This window comes from Harpegnathos saltator, unplaced genomic scaffold (assembly GCF_003227715.2).
Source record: "Harpegnathos saltator strain DR-91 unplaced genomic scaffold, Hsal_v8.6 scaffold188, whole genome shotgun sequence".
In the NCBI taxonomy this organism is placed as follows: Eukaryota; Metazoa; Arthropoda; class Insecta; order Hymenoptera; family Formicidae; genus Harpegnathos; species Harpegnathos saltator.
In genome coordinates this window covers 811,000-825,622 of record NW_020229970.1, presented here as the reverse complement: position 1 = coordinate 825,622, position 14,623 = coordinate 811,000, and the positions used below count along the sequence as shown (strand labels likewise).

Below are 14,623 nucleotides of genomic sequence, written 5' to 3'. Positions count from 1 at the left end.
ACATTACTTATTAGCTAACCCAATATTTTTTATAAGATAGTCATTTTGATTTGATAGTCATTTGAAAGACTTATAAAATACTATTTTTTTTTATACTGACGTACCATACTTAGCAAAATAATTTTAATATTTTCCTACAATCTTTTCATTTATCTTTCATTTATTAGTTTGCTTATTTCGCTATAATTTATATCTATAATCTGTATCTAATATCTATAATCGTTCACGAGATTAATTTTTTAAATTCTCCCACATTCTAATAAAAAAGGCTGAAAGTTTGTACAATAAATTTATTCATTTTTTACTGTAAGTTACTTTTAGATGGCTACTATATCAAATTATCTTTGGCACAACTTTATATCCTTATATTTCGCTAGATCCTTTACAGAAATATCAACTTTTATTTTAAATATATATTGTGTTTTAAATATTAAATATTTAAATATTAAAGATATAAATAATTTTATAAGTATTAAATAACTTTAAATATATATATATTTTAAATATGTATAATTTTAACAAAATTAATATAATTAAGACAATTTATTAAAGCTTGTGTTTTAATGTAATCGGGACACGCTAAGTGTAGATATATTTTTGGCACTTGATTGTATCTTTTACCGAAACTTCTTGTCATTAAAATGTTTTCAAAATGGGTTAAAATCTTTGGTACACGTTTATCAGTACTCATTTTTTATGTTTATATATATAACATATATATATAAAACATTTTCTTAATATGTTTTTTTAACTTCAAATTAGTGCAGTAGTTTCATATTGCGATTTTTTAATTATTAGCATTTGGACTAACTTTCTGTCACTTTTTTTGTATAGAGATTGATGTATATATTTACTTATTATTGATGTATATGATTTACTTTTTGCTCAAAAAGTACAATAGTTCCCATTCTGTGCAACACATATGCCGACGCTTAATCTAATCTTCACAATATTTTTCATAAGCCGATTTTGGTATGATCTTGAGTTCCTTCAGCAAATTCTCTTTTACTGCCTCAGTTGTCTTAATACGTTTACTACGAAGCGGTAATTTGAGGTTTGGAAAGAGAAAGAAGTCACAAGGTGTTATATCTGGCGAATATGGTGCTTGTGGAATGATGTTAGTCAAGTGTTTGGCTAAATAGCCACATACGAGAAGCGATATTTGCGATGGTGCATTATCGTGATACAAAATCCATAAGTTGTCTTTGCACAAATTGGGCTTTTTCTTACGGATTTCCTACGATTTCCTACGGTTTTCCTCTCTCAAACATTTCATAACGCTCAAGTAGTAACGTTTATTAACTATTTTGTTCGGAAAAAATTCCGAATGCACGACGCGAATGCGACAATCAAAGAAAACGGTCAACATTGCCTTAATTTTTAACCGATAACTTTGATTGTATGGTTTTTTAGGTTTTGCCTCATTTTCATCAGGGTTGGGAAGTAACTCGTTACTTGTAACGAAGTTACAGTTACAGTTACTTTTTTTTAGTAACTATACCTATAACTTTATAACTTAACTTTGTTCCATTTTTCCATCTGTAACTTAACTTAGTTACATTTATTTGGTAACTACTAACTAATTTAATAGTTACTTTAATAGTTACTTTATTAGTTATTAATAGTTACGTTAATAGTTACTTTATGTATTTTAAACCTAAGTTTCTGATAATATGTCTATAGTATAGACATCTGTGGGTAGCATGATAATGCTACGTGTGATGCTCGATATCCATTAGCATTAGTTATTCTAACTGCGTTAGGAAAGTGTGCTATTACGCCATCTATCTTTATCATTCATTAGATGTAAAACAAGGATAAAATGATACAATAGCACTGATAATCTCCTCTTCGAACGCAATCTGTATTCCTTTCAAAAAATTATATTCCTATTAGACATTTCCGTCGCGCGTCGCCAGTCCTTAACATAACCTGCGTTTAGCATGAAGTATACTGCGTGGTTCCAGTTACTTAAAAATTGAAGCAATGGATAAGACATCGCAATTATTAGAAAAGGATTTTAAAATGCCATGGCCAGCATATGCGGAAGTATTCGAAATATTATTCATTATTCAATATATTTATATTAGGAGTACAAATAAGTTTCCGCCGTTTGACAAAAGATGGCCCCACCAGAAGGTTATGTTGAAATTGTCAGATGTAAAACGTAATATCGTAAGTTTGGACATCTGGTAACAACATAACCTTGAAGTATTAGTGACTCCGTATCAGCATCACATAATTTTTTTCGTGTGAAAATGTCAAGTTTTGTGCCGAATAAGTGTCATTTGCGGGAACTTTTGATTTACTTCCTTAATTTGAAGAAATCTGCAGCTGAGGCGCATCGATTGCTTGTAGAAGCATATGGTGAGACTGCTTTAAATGAGAGAAGTTGTCGTGAGTGGTTTCAAAAGTTTAAAAACGGTGAGTTTGACGTAGAAGACAAAGAACGTAGTGGAAGGCCGAAAGTGCACGAAGACACGGAATTGGAAGCATTATTGGAGGAAGATTCCTGCCAAACGCAAGAAGAACTTGCACTTACATTAGAAGTGACTCAACAAGCAATTTCACATCATTTAAAATCGTTGGAAATGATTCAAAAACAAGAAAATTGGGTTCCATATGAACTGAAGCCGAGAGACGTTGAACGCCGATTTTGCACGTGTGAAATGCTGCTTGCCAGGCATAAAAGAAAGGGTTTTTTGCATCATATAGTCACTGGTGATAAAAAATGAATCCACTACGATAACCCAAAGAAGAGAAAATCATGGGGACCATCTGGCCATGCTTCAACATCGACAGCCAAACCGAATATTCATGGAAAAAAACTCATGCTGTGTATTTGGTGGAATCAGCTTGGTGTCGTGTATTATGAGTTGTTCAAGCCGAGCGAAACCATTACTGGAGCTCTCTACCGAACACAGTTAATGAGATTGAGCCGAGCACTCAAGGAAAAACGCGCCCATTACTACTTCAGACACGACAAAATTATTCTCCTACATGACAACACTCGGCCACATGTTGCAAAACCGGTCAAAACCTATTTGGAAACACTTAATTGGGAAGTCCTACCCGCCGTATTCACTAGACATTGCCCCTTCCGATTATCACTTGTTCCGGTCGATGGCACATGGCCTGTCTAAACAGCGCTTTACATCATATGAAGATACTAAAAATTGGATCGATTTGTGGATAGTCTCAAAAGATAAAGAGTTCTTCCGACGTGGTATCCGAATGCTGCCAGAAAGATGAGAAAAAGTAGTGGCTACTGATGGACAATACTTTGAATAAAACGTAATGTACCGTTCTTTCACAATAAATTTCTAATTTTTGATAGAAAACGACGAAAATTTATTTGTACTCCTAATAATAAAGTAACAATGTAATATATAACATTTTATATTCATAATAAAGTGTAATTAACTAAGGTGTAATTTAAATTAATTTGAAATTAATTTGAAATTTACACAATTATGATTGACGATGAAATTTAAAATAATAGCCCATTTATTATAGAAAAGTAACTGAAAAGTAACGACTCGTTATTTTTTAAGTAACTGTAACTATAACATGTTACTTTTGAAAGTCAGTAACTTGTAACTATAACTAGTTACTTTTTCAATGAAGAAAACTGTAACAATAACTAGTTATTTTTACGAAGTAATTTTCCCAACCCTGATTTTCATACGCCTGTTATTCAAATATAGTTATATCCATATGCTTTTTGTAGCATTTTCAACACATCGGCATAAGAAATTTCATTCAAAACAAAGAAGAAGGAGTTATAAGGCCGTTTTCCTGCCCTGCACGGAATTGACTCAAATTTTGCAGAAATAGTCTCCATAAAAGTCTTCGTAATTTCTTTAAAGCATTTATGAAAATAGCATTTCAATTCGGAGAATGAGGCATTCAAAATTTTAGATTTTATATGGGATTTGGTGTATTTGGAGAATGTTTGTCATAATTCACCTTGTTATTGATTCATTTCAATCACCAAACTTTCCCAAGAACTTTCTATAGGTATCATCTTCAAAATATAAAATTTTGGTGATTTTAATGTGATTTTAAGTGCGCACATATTAGGAATGAGATTTGAATTCAGAGATATCGCATATTATAGTGCAAGATTTGATCGAGATCCTGAAAAATCTCGAGAAATATGTTTTACAGAAAAATGTTTCAGACAAATGTTATAATGCTCAAAACGACCTATTTATTGATATTATCAATTTGATGTTGGATGGCGTCGTCAAAGTCAGGGCAAGGTCACCTTGAATTTTTTTAAATAATACCCCCTATTTTTTATTGCATATTCTTGTAGCTTTTCTCGAGAGCTTTGCAAAACACTATAATAAAATATTTTTTCATTAAGTACTTTCCGACTTATGAAGCTCGAAATTTGCAATACCACCAGTATTAACATTATCCAAGATGGACCACGCGGAGGTTGCCTGGTCGGATTTACACCTCTCTTGTCTCGCGCCGACTATCCTCGAGATATATTCAATCCTGTCTACGAACTACGAACAAAAGACGGTGTGTCCGCCGAATTTTGTCGAATGTTCGCGACACTTATGCGTTCTATTTTCAATTGAAAATATTTGAGCTTTTTTTCACATAAATGTAGATATAACTTTTTCTTTATTATTTCATTGTTTATTTACCGCTGTATCGTATCTATTTTAGTTGTTCAACTGATGTAATGTAAGTACTATAATGTAAGTACTGTTTCTTATATGTATTAGGTTGTTCGGAAAGTTCGTTTCAAATTTCGCGCGCTCCACATTTCTATGTAATCAGTAAGAACGAGGGCGCTCTAAACGGTTTTATGTTTGTCTACAAACATTCCCAGATCTATGAGCCCGCTAAGGAAACTTTGCAGATCTTCCTAAGTGCAACTATTTCGTCAGAAATCAGTTTGAAAAATGGAGAACCAAAAAGTCCACTTTCGTCATGTGATGCTATATTGCTTTAAACGTGGCTTCACGGCTTCGCAGACCCTGAATGAGATGTTCTCAGTATATGGAGATGCCTACGTCACTCACCAGACAGTTCGAAAATGGTATCGAAGATTCGAAGCTGGCGATTTCAATATGGAAGATCAAGCTCGTTTAGGCCGGCCTCAGGAGGTTGATGAAACGCTTCTTATGGATCTCGTGCACGAAAATCCTCGAGTGACAGTTAGAGAACTTGCCGACACTCTGCACAAGTCTGTTTCCTCCGTGCATGACCATCTGAAGAAGCTAGGATTCTCAAGTCGACTGGATGTGTGGGTGCCACACGAAATGAATGAACGGCAGTTGCTGGAACGTGTGAACGTCTGCGATATACTGTTTCAATGGCACCAAAAAGAACCGTTCTTGAAGAGGATCATAACAGGCGATGAAAGTTGGATCCTATACAATTATGTTAGCCGCAAGAGGTCGTGGGGAACCAGCGACGCGTCTACGCAAACAGTGGCCAAGCCGGGGCTTCACGCGAAAAAGGTTCTTCTGAGTATCTGGTGGGATTTTAAGGGCGTGGTATATTATGAGCTTCTTCAACCAAACGAAACCATCAACGCGGCGAAGTACAGCCTTCAACTGGACGAACTGAAGACTGCCATCGCACGGAAACGCCCTGAATTGGCCAACAGGCGTGGAATTGTTTTCCATCATGATAACGCCAGACCTCACGCCGCAATGTCTATCCGTAGGAAGCTGTTAGACTTCGAATGGGACGTTCTTCCTCATTCTCCATATTCTCCCGACCTTGCCCCATCTGACTACTATCTATTTCTTTCTTTAAAAAATTTTCTTCGGGACAAGAAATTCGAGTCTTTGAAAGTCCTCAAAAGTCATCTTGATAAATTCTTCGCCAATAAGAAACCTTTATTTTGGAGCAAAGGCGTCATGCAGCTTCCTGAAAGATGGGCCAAGGTTGTTGAACAAAACGGTACATATTTGCTTCAATAAAGTTCCTCTTTGTGTAAAATATTGCGCTCTTAATTTATTTCAAAAATTTGAAACGAACTTTCCGAACAACCTAATAAGTTACTTATAACATTTTAAGAAATGTCGAAAACAAATTATTGCGATAGCTGTGGAAAGCGAATAAAAACGTTAGATTTAAGAATTCTTAAAGATGAAAATAGTTTAGTTTTCTTGGAGAAAGATTTCTTAGATCCAAGATTTTTTGGATTTAAATCCAAGATTTAAATGTATGCTTCAATATGCATGGTATGCGTCCAAATTAGCTGACGAAAGAGAAATGTTTTTAAATGTTAACAAACTATGCTTTCCTCCAAATATTTATAATAAAAAATGCGTATGTGAACAACATAATTCATTTATAAAATGTTCGTGGTGCGACAAAGTTTTATGTTTCCAATATTTTTACATGAATTTTCATCCACAACACTGCGAAGCGATGGAAACATTTTATAATATGTAAACATTTATAAAGTTTGTATTTGATTTTGACATGTATAAAATTTATACGTTGCTTGAAAAATATATAATCAGTTCATACGATTTATATAGTTTTTATTTCATATTGCTTTCAAATATCCCGAAATGTCCTTAATTTTTTATATGAAAACGAAATAAATTAAAAAATAAATAAATAATTATTAATAACGTATTATTATATGTCGAAAATTAAAGAAAAAAAGAAAAAAAGAACCATGAAGTGAAGCAGTCGTCGGCGGGATCCGAACGCTCGCCGCCGGTGCAAAAATCTATGTGTGGGAGCCTTAGTCTCCTACGCCGCTTACTCGAAAGAAGTCGTAAAGTTAGTGCTTATGTGCGACGTAGTTGCGTGACTCTAACTTTGTCTCTTAAATTCTCTTAAACAAAGGCGCATTGGCATGAACGGCTCTTGGGTTTTCATCACCTATATACAAGCTATCGAACGCACTGTGACTCGTTCGAAAAACGATTTTCTAATTGGCGTCATCTCCTTGTGAGCCTTTTGCGTACGAGATAGCGTTAGTGTCCCAAATCTCAGGGCATATGAATCGCAGCAGGTCAGGCCTAACCTAACGTCATTTGACAGCTGACAGTTGAAGCTAGTAGACGTACAAAGTATTGTAAAAAGTATTGGAATTCTTATAATCAGACATAAAGTATTGCGCCGTGAAGATGAGTGAACTTTCCGCAAAACTGCGCTACATTTTACAATTTTATTTCAATAAAGACGCAAATGCTGCGCAGGCCCGTGAAAAAATTTGTGCTGTTTATGGGCAACATACATTATCAAAAGCAACAGCCAAAAGATGGTTTATTTGCTTTCGTTCTGGAAATTTCGATGTCCAAGATACTCCTCGCAGTGGGCGACCAATCACAGAAAAAGTGGATGATATTCTGGCAAAAGTCGAGCAAGACATGTAAGCAGTCATGACATCGCTAATGACCTAAACATCCATCACCAAACAGTGTTAAACCATTTGGAGAAAGCTGGCTACAAAAAGAAGCTCGATGTTTGGATGCCACATGATGACTCAAAAAAATTTACTCGATCGAATTTCTATCTGCGAATCTCTACCGAAACGTAATGAAATCGAGCCATTTCTGAAGCAGTTGATTACGAGTGATAAATAGTGGATAACCTACGACAACAATGTGCGAAAAAGATCGTGGTCGAAACGAGGAGAAGCTCCACAGTCTGTGGCAAAGCCCACATTGATGCCCAGGAAGATTATGCTGTATGTTTGTTGGGATTGGAAGGGCATCGTGCATCACGAGCTGCTGCCGCTAGGCAGAACGATAGACTCGGACCTGTACTGTCGACAATTAGATTGTACCTAGCAATTCAAAAGAAACGGCCGAAACTGGTCAACAGAAAGAGTGTCGTATACCACGCTGACAATGCCAGACCGCATACATCTTTAACGACCCGTCAGAAATTGAGAGAACTTGGCTGGGAGGTTTTAATGCATCCACCGTATAGCCCGGACCTGGCACCGTCAGACTATCATTTATTTCGGTCTCTGCAGAACTCCTTGAATGGTGTTAAGTTAGTTTCAAAAGAGGCCTATGAAAACCACGTGTCACAATTTTTTGACCAGAAACCACAGTTCTATAGCGACGGGATTATGGTGTTGCCGGAAAAATGGCAGAAGGTCATCGAACAAAATGGTGCATATGTGGTTTCATAATGTTATTGTAATATATAATGTAATATTTTCAAATAACAATAAGTATATTCTCAATTTTGACCTCCAAAGGCTCAATACTTTTTAGACTACCTAATATTACGCAATCGCAATCCGAATTTAAAATCTTTATCACAAGTGTGTTCGAAATGTCGATATATAGTTTCTTCGCATTTAAAAAAGCAAAAATCTGATCCTGGTAAGAATGATCAGTCTCATCAAAGCGAATCCACTTCTTCTTCTATATCATGTTGTACTACGCATGATGAGGCTAAACGCATTCGTTATCATCAGAATGAATCTGCTTTTGCTCTTCGACTTTTAAGGATTCTATATCGAATCTTATAGATTCTGTTTCATCTGAATCCGGTGCGTATTCAAATATTGTTGAAGCTCAGTAGCCTGAACATCAGATTCCTTCTAATATTATGTCCAGTTCTAAAAGTATAGAATTAAATATTGATAGATGCATCAGTTCGCATACAAAGTGCATTGTTTGCAAAAAAAACAATCAACCTGGTTAACTTTACACCTGCAACTCGTGAAGTTTTTATTGAAAGGGGAATAATTGTTCCACGTGGAGCAAGATGCTGCTCACATCATGTAGAACATAACAGTTTAAAGAAAGATGCTATTAATACTATAGAAGTTGTATCAAATGTCTCTATTTTTGATAATACAAGCAATACGCAACTGCTTCATAATGTTAGAAATGCTACTTCAAAGAATGGATTAGACTTTGATAGTCCAAACAGTCTCTCAGATACTGATTATTGTAGACTAACGGGTATTTATAAAAAGAAATTGGATTCAATCACAGAATGTATAAGGAATAATATAAGATCTACAAGCGTTAGATCTTATCATACGTGGTTGTCTATATTGTTAACAAAACTGAGAACAGGCCTTTCGCATTCTGTGCTGTCTACTTTATTTTCAATTGAAAAGAGATCAATAGATAAGGCTGTCGGATCAGCACAAAATGCTTTAATGCAATCTTTTGTGCCCAAGTTTTTAGGTACAAGTCATGTCTCGCGTGAAAAACTAATTTCAGACCATACAAGCAATACAGTCAAATATTTGTTTGCGAATGGACAAAATGTTTGTATTTTAGTCGTTGACGGGACTTACATATACATCCAAAAAAGTTCTAATTATACCTTTCAACGACGTTCCTATTTCATGCATAAAGGACGTAATCTATTAAAACCTATGATGTTCGTGAGTACTACTGGATATACAGGGTGTCCCATTTTAATGTCCCACCCTAAATAACTCTTCAGTATTGAAGTTTCAAGGAAAATGATCTAAATAAAAGTTGTAAGGATTTAAGTGAGCTACCTTATGATGACCTTGACTTTGACCTTGACCTCTATTTTCAAGGTCATTTGAAGGTCAACTTGTGTTTTTTAAATGGGAACCCTTATTTTTTATTACACTGTTTTCTTCTACTAATTAATTTGAATAACTCTTGTCTAAAACATTTTTTTATTTGTCTAATATTTTTTGAAATATTTGAGGAAAACTTGATAACTTTTTCAATATTTAACTTACGATATTTCGCTAACTATTTGTCGAAAAAAAGTGGTACTAGACTTTCTTGTTTTATTTAGTCTCAAGAATATATTGTTGCAATAGCGCCTTGACTTTTGTTAATTTACTGATTTTTGGAAATTTCAAAATTATCAAATTAACAAAAATCAAGGTGCTATTGTAACAATATATTCTTGAGACTTGTTCAAATTTCACACTTGCGCGAATAACACGCGTATAAAGTGCTCTGAACAAATGAACGCCGGGATCGTTCAGCGTTGAGCGTCGCAGAGTGTAGGAAGCTGCTAGATGGAGGAATAGGTAATTGGCAAAGCCATCTAATAAAAGTTTCCATTGACCCAAAGAGACTTCCAACTCACTTTAATGCCAAAACACCAACTAATATCAATTAACGCATATACAGAGAACTCATGATGCCGGCGATTCACTCGAGCAATTTTTGGGAGCGGTACACCAAAATCAGACGGAAATCGTGGGGCCCTCGGCCATTGCTTCAAACGACGCGACGGAGATCTTGCCGAACGTTAATTTAACGCCCTTCCGGAACGGAGATCTTGAGCGCGAAAGACGAGTGCCGCGAGAAGCAGTGAGGGATCGCGATCCGCGATTCACCACTCTCCAAAACAATTGGTGGAATAGACCGTTCGACAATAACACCAGTTTTTAATGACGACGTGTAGTGACAATAACGCACCGATGTCACTGGCTACGATGCACGAAAGTCGTGAGCGGGCTGCACGAAATGCAGCAGGCGTACGCGACAAGTTAAACAAAAGAATTGATCGCGACAATCCGCTCGATTATGCGACGCGAAAGCAATTGCCCGATCACCGTGAGCCTGTATGAAAATCACGGCGGTTAGACAACACGCACGATGGTTGTTGATTGGCTGCCCGACATCGGATGATCCGCGGAAAGAAGAAATCACGCGAAAGGATTGTGATAGACAACAAAACATTTGAGCATGAGCGAGTCACGTGCCAAGCGGTCGCGATATGGAAACACCGAAATTATAATCACTACCGACAGCCCGAATATGCCGATCGACCGAATCTCAAACAAGACTAAATAAAGCAGGAAAGTCTAATACCACTTTTCCTTCCGACAAATAATTAGCGAAATATCGTAAGTTAAATATTAAAAAAGTTATCAAGTTTCTTCAAATATCTCAAAAATTATTAGACAAATAAAAAAATGTTTTAGACAAAAGTTGTTCAAATTAATTGGTAGAAAAAAAAAATGTAATAAAAAATAAAAGTTCCCATTTAAAAAACGCAAGGTGACCTTCAAACAACCTTGAAAATAGAGGTCAAGGTCATCATGAGGTAACTCACTTAAATCGCTACAACTTTTATTCAGATCGTTTTCCTTGAAACTTCAATACTGAAGAGTTATTTGGGGTGGGACATTAAAGTGGGACACCCTGTATAGTAAAAGTTTTGGGTCCATACTTCGCAGATAGGAAGAACAATGACGCAAATATTCTTAATAGTCTGATGATGTCTGATGCAAGTGAGCTAAGATGATGGCTTAGCCCTAATGATATGTTTGTCGTTGACAGGGGCTTCAGAGATTCTCTCGAAATGTTAGAAGAACTTAGTTTTGTCTCAAAAAAATTTTTAGAAGAGAAAGCTCAGCATATTTTTGATGAAGTAAATCAGTCTCGTCTTGTTACTCATATACGGTGGGTTGCAGAGGCAGTTAACGGATTACTAAAACAGTAGAAAGCTCTTAATCAGGTTTCCTAATTCGCAAATCCCATTTTTAGGTCAATATGTAAGAATTGTATGTGCTTTATGTAACACATTTCGACCTCCACGAGTGTCACATAACGAAGACGATGCTATAATATCTGAACGAATGTTACAATTAGTTGGAACACGAAATCTTCTGCAGCAATGTGTGGAACAAGAAAACTGGGTAAGGAAAAGTGCAACGTGGATTCCTGTAACAGCGGACACAGTTGTCGACTTCCCTAAATTGACAAAATGAACTGAGATTATAACACTTAGGAGTTATCAAATAAAACAGGCCAAGTCGTACACGCAAAAACATCTTGCTTCTGATGGCATGTATAAACTATTTATACATAAGGAAAGCACAGATATTTTACGTGTACGAATATAATCACGGTACAACAGTATAACCTATGGATCCAGTACACTATTGGAATAAATCCTATTACTGGCTGGTACTGTCAGTGTAAAACTGGGGCATGAACAGTTGGATGTTGTGCTCATATTGTCTCAGTTTTATGGCATCTCGGGTATTTTAGGAACTCCAGGGAAGTAATCTCACGCCTTTCTTCCCAATATACAGATTACGTTGACGATGCTGTTGCAGATTGGTCTGAAACAGATGATTAGAAGAATTTCTGTTGTAGTTAAAAGATATATATACACCGGTACATGCACCACACACCACTTTCTCTAAAAACTAAATAAAATCAGACAGGGCCAAATATTCATCTACGAGGTATATCCAGAAAGTAAGAATACAAGAGCTGTGTAAGACGTAGGGATTTTTTTGTTGCAAAGTTGGCACCCGTGACGTGTAGAGGGGTTCGTAACGGTCAAAATAAGCCATCGAGCGCCTCAGTCAGTTACGAAATATCGTCGCAGCAGCCTAATACGTCAACCAGTGCGTCCTCCGTTCGCTCCACGAAGAGCAGATGTGAGATTCGTTCAGTCATTCGGTTCCTCACTTCAGTCTCATTCTCTTTAGTCTCAGTATGACAGTCTCTGCAGTGGCGCCATACCCATTCTCTATCCTCCAAAAAATTCAAAGTTCAATCTTCAGAGAGGAAAATCATGGCGTCCGTGTTTTGAGACCGGAAAGGGCTCTTGTTGGTCGATTTCATGCCCAAAGGGACCACCATCAATGCTGCTGCATATTGTGAGACCCTAAAGAAGTTGAGAAAAAAATCAAAGAAAAAAAGAGGGGAATGCTGACTCGTGGTGTGTCTCTCCTTCAGGACAACGCCAGACCCCATACTGCCCGGCTCACTCAAGATCTGCTCGTGTCGTTTGGATGGGACATTGTGACTCACCCACCCTGACCTGGCACCCTCGGATTATCATCTTTTCAATAAATTGAAGAAGTTCTTGGGTGGACAGCTCTTTTCGAACGATGAGGAGGTCATACAGACTGTGACAAAACGGCTTCAGGAGGTGGAGCGAACGGTAACGACGAGGGTATACAAAAACTGGTGCCCAGGCTTCAAAAGTACATTGACCTCAACGGTGATTATGTGGAGAAATAATAACATATTTTGGCACATACCATGTAAATTTCAATAAAATATATTCATTTTTCGATTTTAAACAATTGTATTCTTACTTTCTGGATGTACTTCGTTATAGGGTTCTTGATAGCATTTGATAGCAAGTGTGACACACATACACATATTCACACATGCATACAAAACAGAGAGAGTTTGGAGTCGGTAAATATTATAGGAGTGACGCATCATGGGGTCTTTATCTCTGCTGAGACACACACACACACACACACACATATATATATACACACATATACACACATGCAAGAGAGATGTAAATCCGATCAGGCAACCTCCGCGTGGTACATCTTGGATAATATTAATATTGGTGATACTGCAAATTTCGAGCTTCATAAGTCGGAAAGTACTTAATGAAAAAATATTTTATTATAGTATTTTGCAAAGCTCTCGAGAAAAGCTACAAGAATATGCAATAAAAAATAGGGGGTTTTATTTAAAAAATTCAAGGTGACCTTGCCCTGACCTTGACGACGCCATCCAAGGTCAAATTGATAATATCAATAAATAGTCATTTTGAGCATTATTACGTTTGTCTGAAACATTTTTCTGTAAAACTTATATTTCTTGAGATTTTTCAGGATCTCGATCAAATCTTGCACTATAAGATGCGATTTCTCTAAATTCAAGTCTCATTCTTAATATGTGCGCACTTTATTAAAATCACCAAAATTTTATATTTTGAAGATGATACCTATAGAAAGTTTTTGAGAAAATTTGATGATTGGGGTGAATCAATAACAAGGTGAATTATGACAAACATTTTCCAAATGCACCAAATCCCACAAATACAAAATCTAAAATTTTGAATGCCTCGTTCTCCGAATTGAAACGCTATTTTCATAAATGCTTTAAGAAAATTACGAGGACTTTTATGAAGACTATTTCTGCAAAATTTGAGTCAATTCTGTGCAGGTTAGAAAAACGGCTTTATAGCCCCTTCTCCTTTAAGACAAATTGCTTCACAATATTCGAATATCGATAAAAATCGTAGATAATACTTGAAGTCGACTGAGACATAAACAGCTGCTACGAACTAATTGACAAATCGCATTCTACTTCTGTATGGAAGTTAAGTACAGTGGTATCGACTTAACCACAAAAGGATTTTGAAATATCATAAACACGCGTCATTTAAATGAGCAATTCCGGGTACTTTTTGAGTAGAAGGTATTATATGTGCAGAAGGTATTATATGTTATATTCTATTATTATATATGAAAATGTTATATTGTATTTTTTTTATTTTGTGTTTATTTTAATTTTACATAGGTGAGGGAGCGCATATATTAGATGTTTCTTGTATCTTATTTAAATTTAATATACGTCTAAGAATGCTATATGTTGGTGTTTATACATAAAAATCTACTTTTACTACGTCATTATTTTGCACTTCTGACTGGTGCAGTGTTTTAATATTGTTATTTTTATAAGAATTATTTTCATTTGATCTTATTTTTTCAGTTTGTTATTTTTAAAGAAAATACAAATTTGAACAACGCTTATTTGTTTTAATGTTTTAAATTTACTTAACTAAAGGAACATGTGTATATTTAGCGTTTTTTTCGCTTTTTAGAAAAGTCATTTTGTAAATACAAAATTAAATAAAAAAATTAAAAAATTTTAAAGACATGTAT

General features: G+C 35.7%; 1 protein-coding gene across 1 annotated transcript in view; it reads left to right on the top strand.

Annotated features, from left to right (window-relative positions):
- Positions 1-14,623, top strand: part of Fdx1 (Adrenodoxin-like protein 1, mitochondrial Ferredoxin 1) — a 58,871-nt gene that overhangs the window by 23,185 nt on the left and 21,063 nt on the right. The window lies entirely within an intron of this gene.